The sequence below is a fragment of the Capricornis sumatraensis genome, chromosome 1 (genome assembly GCF_032405125.1).
Source record: "Capricornis sumatraensis isolate serow.1 chromosome 1, serow.2, whole genome shotgun sequence".
Classification (NCBI taxonomy): Eukaryota; Metazoa; Chordata; class Mammalia; order Artiodactyla; family Bovidae; genus Capricornis; species Capricornis sumatraensis.
In genome coordinates, this window is record NC_091069.1 from 52,213,517 (window position 1) to 52,220,300 (window position 6,784).

Below are 6,784 nucleotides of genomic sequence, written 5' to 3' on the forward strand. Positions count from 1 at the left end.
GATGGCCTCATAAAAATCTTTTACTTTTATAATAAGATGTCTTTGGAGACCTAGGAAAAGAAACTGATGCTTAAAACTGGGAGGCGGGGGCTGGGGGTGGGGGGAAGGCTTACAGAAGAATGCAGCATTGCTTTCTTGGAAAAAAAAAAAAAAATTTACAAACTATTGTTAGGGAACTATTGAATGAAACTACCTGCCTTGGTTAGATAGGATAATGACCACTGGCCTGAGCTCCTCACAGCAGGAGGTCCAGATAGATCAGGAACACAGAGTTGCTGCTATAAATATAGGAAAGGTCAGAAGAGGAGATGACCAACCTCCCAGAATTATTCTTCTGTAATACATCTTGGCTAAGAAATGCATGTGCCAGCAACAAGGATCCTGAGTCAGACTATGGGCCAAGCAAGATGATTGGCCAGAGACAACCAGGAAACTAACTCCATTGCCATAAAATTGGACATTGGGAGAGCAGTTCTCCTGGGTTCCTTTACCCTACCGCTCTCCTCTTGGGTGCCCCTTTCCAAATCCCATTTCTTGAAATTTCCAGTTTGTCAGCACATGTGTCTCCTTAGACAATTCATATTCAAGGGGTAACAAAAGCCCACTCTTGGGCCCTGAAAGGAGTCCCCTTTCCTGCAACCCTATGATGAGAATGAATTTGGAGTGAGAAAAATTTATCTTGTTCAAAACCAGGGGCCAGTCCTTAATATGGCAAAAATACAAGAGAAGTCTTTAGAAGATATTTAACTTGCTGCTCTCATGTGGACTCCATGAATCACTATATCTAGCAAAACATGAGAAATCTGAGAGCTGGAAAGTTTGACTAAGTAAGAAATAGATGACTGAATTAAAACCCAGTGGATATTCTGACCTGGCAGGGGAGGTACCATAATCAAAAACATGGTTTTCCCAGAGCAAGGCTAATCGATTGCATTTCAGACGTGCTGACCACTGTGATTTCCCCAAATGTGGGAAACTCAACTGCATAATTTGCGGTAGTCGGGAACTGTGTTCATACTTTCCCCTGGTGTTAAAATAAAACAATGGAGAGGGTAAACATATGATTGAAAGTGAAATAAAAATGCCCAAATCTAGGTCTAGATAGGTACATAAGATATATCTATCAGTAGATATGTAGAGATTTGTTGTTGTTGTTCAGTCGCTAACTCATGCAACTCCTCTCAACTCCATGAACTGCAGTACCCCAGGCTTCCCTGTCCTTCACTATCTCCCTGAATTTGCTCAGCCTGATGTCCATTGAGTCAGTGATGCCATCCAAACCTCTCATTCCCTGTTGCCTCCTTCTCGTCTTGCTTTATATATAGTTTACTAGCTTGAGTAAATCTTCCAGAACTCAGTAAAAAAATAAAATAAAATAAAAATAGATTAGCATATAGTGCAAAAACTAATGTGTTAAGAATGACCATCAACTAAAATTGTGGAGTAGGTAACTCCAAGGAGCTATCCCTTCAGAGAATCACTGAAAGATCAAGCAAAAATTGTTAAAATCAACTTAGTCAGAGATCAGGAAAAGAGTCAAAGGAAAATTTAAATTAACAAAGTGAATGCTAAATTAAGAAAAGGCAACTAAAAAAAAAGAAAAGGCAACTTATAAATGATAGAGAAATTATGCCATTTTTACTTGCCTGAGGCCCAGTGCCACTCTGACTCAGTTGTAGTCTTGTTCATTCCTGAGGAAGCGGGGGTGGCAGTTCAGTTCAGGTCAGCTGCTCAGTCAATGAAGATGGTGACAGCAGCCATGAAATTAGATGTCGCTTGCTCCTTGGAAGAAAAGCTATGACCAACCTAGACAGCATATTAAAAAGCAGAGACATTACTTTACCGACAAATGTCCATCTAGTCAAAGCTATGGTTTTTCCAGTGGTCATGTATGGATGTGAGAGTTGGACTATGAAGAAAGCTGAGTGCCAAAGAATTGATGCTTTTGAATTGTGGTGTTGGAGAAGACTCTTGAGAGTCCCTTGGCCTGCAACGAGATCCAACCAGTCCATCCTAGATGAAATCAGTCCTGAATATTTATTGGAAGGACTGATGCTGAAGCTGAAGCTCCAATACTTTGGTCACCTGTAAGATAAACTGACTCATTAGAAAAGACCCTGATGCTGGGAAGGATTGAAAGGGGGAGGAGAAGGGGACGACAGAGGATGAGATGGTTGGGTGGCATCACAAGCTCAAGTTTGAGTTTGACATGGTGATGGACAGGGAAGCCTGACGTGTTACAGTCCATAGGGTGGAAAAGATTTGGACATGCAGAGAAGATTACAGTTACAAAAATAATTGTGTTTGTTCTGAGTGCCTGAAGGACACCTGAAGAGGATTGTCTGGAGGGGTGAGACAAGTTACTGAACAAAAGGGGACTTCAGTCCATCTTCGCATTCTATGTCAATAAAGATCTAATACTTTTTCTTTGTCATTGGATAGTAGCTATAGGTTGACCAGTCATTCAGTTTTATTTTCCTAAGGATTCCCAGGTGGAATGTGGAACCTTAAAGGAAGCACCTCCCATTTTAGCTTGCACAGTTTGTACCAAATGTCTGCATGCTCAAATCAAACCAACAAAACCAGAAACTCACCAGCTGGGAGTCACACTCCAAATAAAACAAAAGTCAAAGTGATGCCCAGAAATCAAAAGCCAAATGGCATAAATGCCAAACGTGACTTCCCCAGGGCCCCTAGACGTGTGACCTGGCAGAGTCAGTGCTTGTGGCTCCAAACTTAGTTTTGATACACTTTTAAGCATTTTTTTGTTGGTTTCCTGCTAAGAAGTTACTTTATAATTTTCTCTTTTAGAACCTCCTAGATACCAAAGTAACTATTCCATTCACTCTTGTTGATCTTATGGCTTTTTTCTAACTATATACCCAAAAATGTCAATTTTGTAACAGCAAAAGAAACCCAATTTGGACATTTTTATTGAGATCTTAATTAGCATACTTTCTCCAATTAACTAGATATTTGCAAGTATGAGCTCCTTTAAGTTGAATTTTCAGAGATAAAAATTACTAGTGAAATTGTATGGTGGGCCTTTGTGCTACTTATGAGCTTAACTTCTCCAGGAGTTACCCCGAAGTCATTTCAGCTCATCTTACAGGCCTCAGATTCTCCCTCCAGCAGTCTAAGACCAGTGTGGGTACTCAGGCCACTGAATGGCCAGTTCTTACAGTGACCCCTAGCTGAGCAAGTGTTTTAATTAGTGAGAGGCTTTCTCCTATGGGACAACTGCATGGCATAACTAGCCCTGCACCACTCCTGTAAATTCCTCAGTCACCTGAGAAAACTGGGACTGACTGGAAGGGCTCTTGCCCCTTTTCTTTGGAGCAAAGCTGTCATGTATTCTCCTCACTTTTATGCCAACAAATTCTGTAAAGGCAGCCAAACTGAGGAAAAGTGTCACATCAGCCTCTTAACCGCTCAGTCAAGACCACTCAGTTCCCTACACCTGAGCGACCTCGGTGTCTTTCAACCAAGCCCTGGGTACTCCTCAATGTTTTCAATTGATGCCCCCTCCAGTATCTTTCCACTGGGTGGGTAATTTCCCTGGCATTTTTAAGCCACACACCCCACCCAGTATCTTTTGACTGGATGGGAATTTCTTGGTATCTTTCAACCGAGCCCCACTCATTTCCTAGACCACAAGTGGGTATGCCCTGGATATTTCACCTGTCCCATCCCACCCCCAGTATCTTTCCAACTGGGAGGGGACAGGTAACCTGCTCCACCACCACATAAAACTCAGAATGTCAACTAAGATGGGAGATTTGAGAACCAGAAGAGACTTACCCAAATTCATCTGTACTCCCAGAGGAGACATGAGCACAAGGAGCCCGTTTGTTGGTACCAAAGCTCTGGTTCCTTGTGGAGTTCAGGTGAAGGAAGGAAGTCCACTCTAAGTCACTTGGTCAGTCACCATAACTGTCAACTAAAAAGATGCATAACTTAAGAGCTGTGAGTTAAGTTTTATTTGGGGACAAAATGAGGATTGCAGCCCAGAAGGCAGCACCTCAGATAGCTCTCAGAGACCTGAGAGACTGCTCCACAGAGGCAGTTGGAGAAGGTCAATAAACAAGATTTCAGTGAAGGGGGAGTTTAATGCAATCAAGTGTTTACTTTACAGGATGTTTTCTGCTAGTCAGGAGGGATTCAGTGATTTTCTAAATGTGAGTAGATGCAGGGTTTGGGATAATGGAATCATTTTCTGAAAATGAGGGCTTCCCTGATAGCTTAGTTGGTAAAGAATCCGCCTGCAGTGCAGGAGACCCTGCTTTGACTCCTAGGTAAAGAAGATGCTCTGGAGAAGGGATGGATAGGTTACCCACTCTGGTATTCTTGGACTTCCCTTTCAGCTCAGCTGGTAAAGAATCCTCCTGCGATGCGGGAGACCTGGGTTTGATCCTCGGGTTGGGAAGATCGCCTGGAGAAGGGAAAGGCTACCCACTCCAGTATCCTGGCCTGGAGAATTGATATTCCATGGAAATATTGGAAATGTTTCTGCCCTCATTCAAATGGCCAGGAGAGGGCGCTTTCACTTTCACTTTTCTAAAAATATGTATCTAAAGACCTGTCCCACCAGATTCCCTGTAGCACAGAGTGCCTCAGTCCACCTCGAATTCCCTCAGACAGTGTTGAAGGTCAACAGCTGCAGCAGCACAAGATTCAGTCTCCCCAGAGGCAGATGACAAATGAGTTTATGGTTACATAGAGAATGAATTTATGGTTGCTAGGGTGGAAGGGTAGGGGGAGGGATAGAGGAATTTGGGATTGACATGTACACGCATGCATGCATGCGAAGTAACTTCAGTCTTTGAGACCCTATGTCCTGTAGCCTGCCAGGCTCTTCTGTCCATGGGATTCTCCAGGCAAGAATACTGGTGTGGGTTGCTATGCTTTCCTCCAAGGGATTTTCCCAACCCAAGGATTGCACTGGCATCTCCCACAGCTTCTGTATCTCAGCTGAATTGTTTACTGCTGAGCCACCGAAGAAGCCATTGATATGTACAAACTGCTATATTTAAATAACCAACAAGCATCTACTGTATACAAAAATGGAGAAGGGACAAGAGAATGATACAGGTGAGATGAAATTGGTCTTGTGTTGATTATTTTTGAAGCTAATTAATGGATTCATGAGAATTTACTACACTACTCCTTCCATTTTTGTGTGTTTGAAATGTTCCTTAATAAAAAAGTTAAAAAAAATAAAAGAGCTGGCAGGTAAAGACTGTGAAATTTAACTCAAAAATTTCAGGTTTATTTAAGTAATCATTTATTCATGCTGCTAAGTCGTGTCAGTCCTGTACGACTCTATGCGACCCCATAGACAGCAGCCCACCAGGCTCCTCTGTCCCTGGGATTCTCCAGGCAAGAACACTGGAGTGGGTTGCCCTTTCCTTCTCCAATGCATGAATGAAAAGTGAAAGTGAAGTTGCTCAGTCGTGTCCAACTCTTAGCGACCCCATGAACTGCAGCCTACCAAGCTCCTCCATTCATGGGATTTTCCAGGCAAGAGTACTGGAGTGGGGTGCCATTGCCTTGAGGGAAAACTAATTTTTCTTTCCTTTTTCTTTCTTCTTTCCCTTGCTTCCTCTCTCTCTCCTTCCTTCCCTCTTTCTCTTTCTCCCTTTCTGTCTCTGTTCCTTCCTTCCTTTCTGCCTCCCTTCTTTCCTTCCTCCCTCTCTTCCTTTCTTTCTTAGCAAATAATACTTTCTTTTTCTCCTGCCTCTAGCCTGATCAATTTAATTTATAGTACTTATTATAGCATTGACACCATTTTAAACTTGTTTCTAATTGTCTCTGTTTCTTGGCTGTATATTTCTTAAGATGAAGGACATTGTTTGGTTCCCTGTTGTATTCTTGTGTCTAACACATAGTCATCAATGTTAAACATATATATTTAAAAAATTATTTTATTGAAGTATAATTGATTTACAATATTATCTTAATTTCTACTATACAGCACAGTGATTCAGTTATATATAAACACATATTTAAATACATATCTATTGAACCAATGAATTCGTTGAACATAAAAGCAAACCAGCAAGTATTTTTGAGCAATTCTTGTGATCTAGACACTCAGCTACTCATAGTTAAAAAAGCATTCTGGGAAAATGAGCAGTTTAAACAAAGAAAGGAGATTATAATGCGGTTTTGAAACTGATGAGTCCAACCTGTCTAGAGACAAACTTTCATTTTGGTACATCTTGTGAAAGAAGCCTTTAATATGTTATGATTTGTCAATCATAAAATGTTTAATGCCAAACTAAGAAATACATTGAATCATGTTAACACGAGGGAAAAGGGAGAAAACTGACTGAATATTATAGTAGGAATATTAAGTGTTAGGATTCCCTGAAACTTTTATTTAGCACCAAAGTTTAGCACCAGCATACACAAGACTGGTCAGTAATGAAGACTGCAGATACTATGGATGGAACCCTAATTTGCTGGACAGAAGTGAGGCAGAGACTGATGAGAGATCATTTCAGGCAAGATTATATTTAAATAAACCAATGACACTCTTTGAGTTCACAGATTGTAGAAGTGGATGAAGTGTTACATCAGAAAACTAAACTTTGCTAAACTAGGAAAGGTCAAGGTGGAGAAAATAGGGCAGTGAATAGTAAGTAGGCAAATGTGTAACCTGAGATGATCTATTTACTACCACAGAAAGCCTGACACCATCAGTGCAATCACTTTAAGACAATGAAAGAAAATATAGCATAAAGAGGAAATAGGGAAAATCCAAAGAAGAGAAGGTATATGT

General features: G+C 41.2%; 1 non-coding gene across 1 annotated transcript; it reads left to right on the forward strand.

The window, feature by feature from the left end:
• The first annotated feature begins 863 nt into the window (after positions 1 to 863).
• On the forward strand, positions 864 to 1,027 carry LOC138094106 (U1 spliceosomal RNA). Its single transcript, XR_011146203.1, has one exon. It is a non-coding gene; the product is annotated as a U1 spliceosomal RNA (small nuclear RNA).
• The last annotated feature ends 5,757 nt before the right edge of the window (positions 1,028 to 6,784 follow it).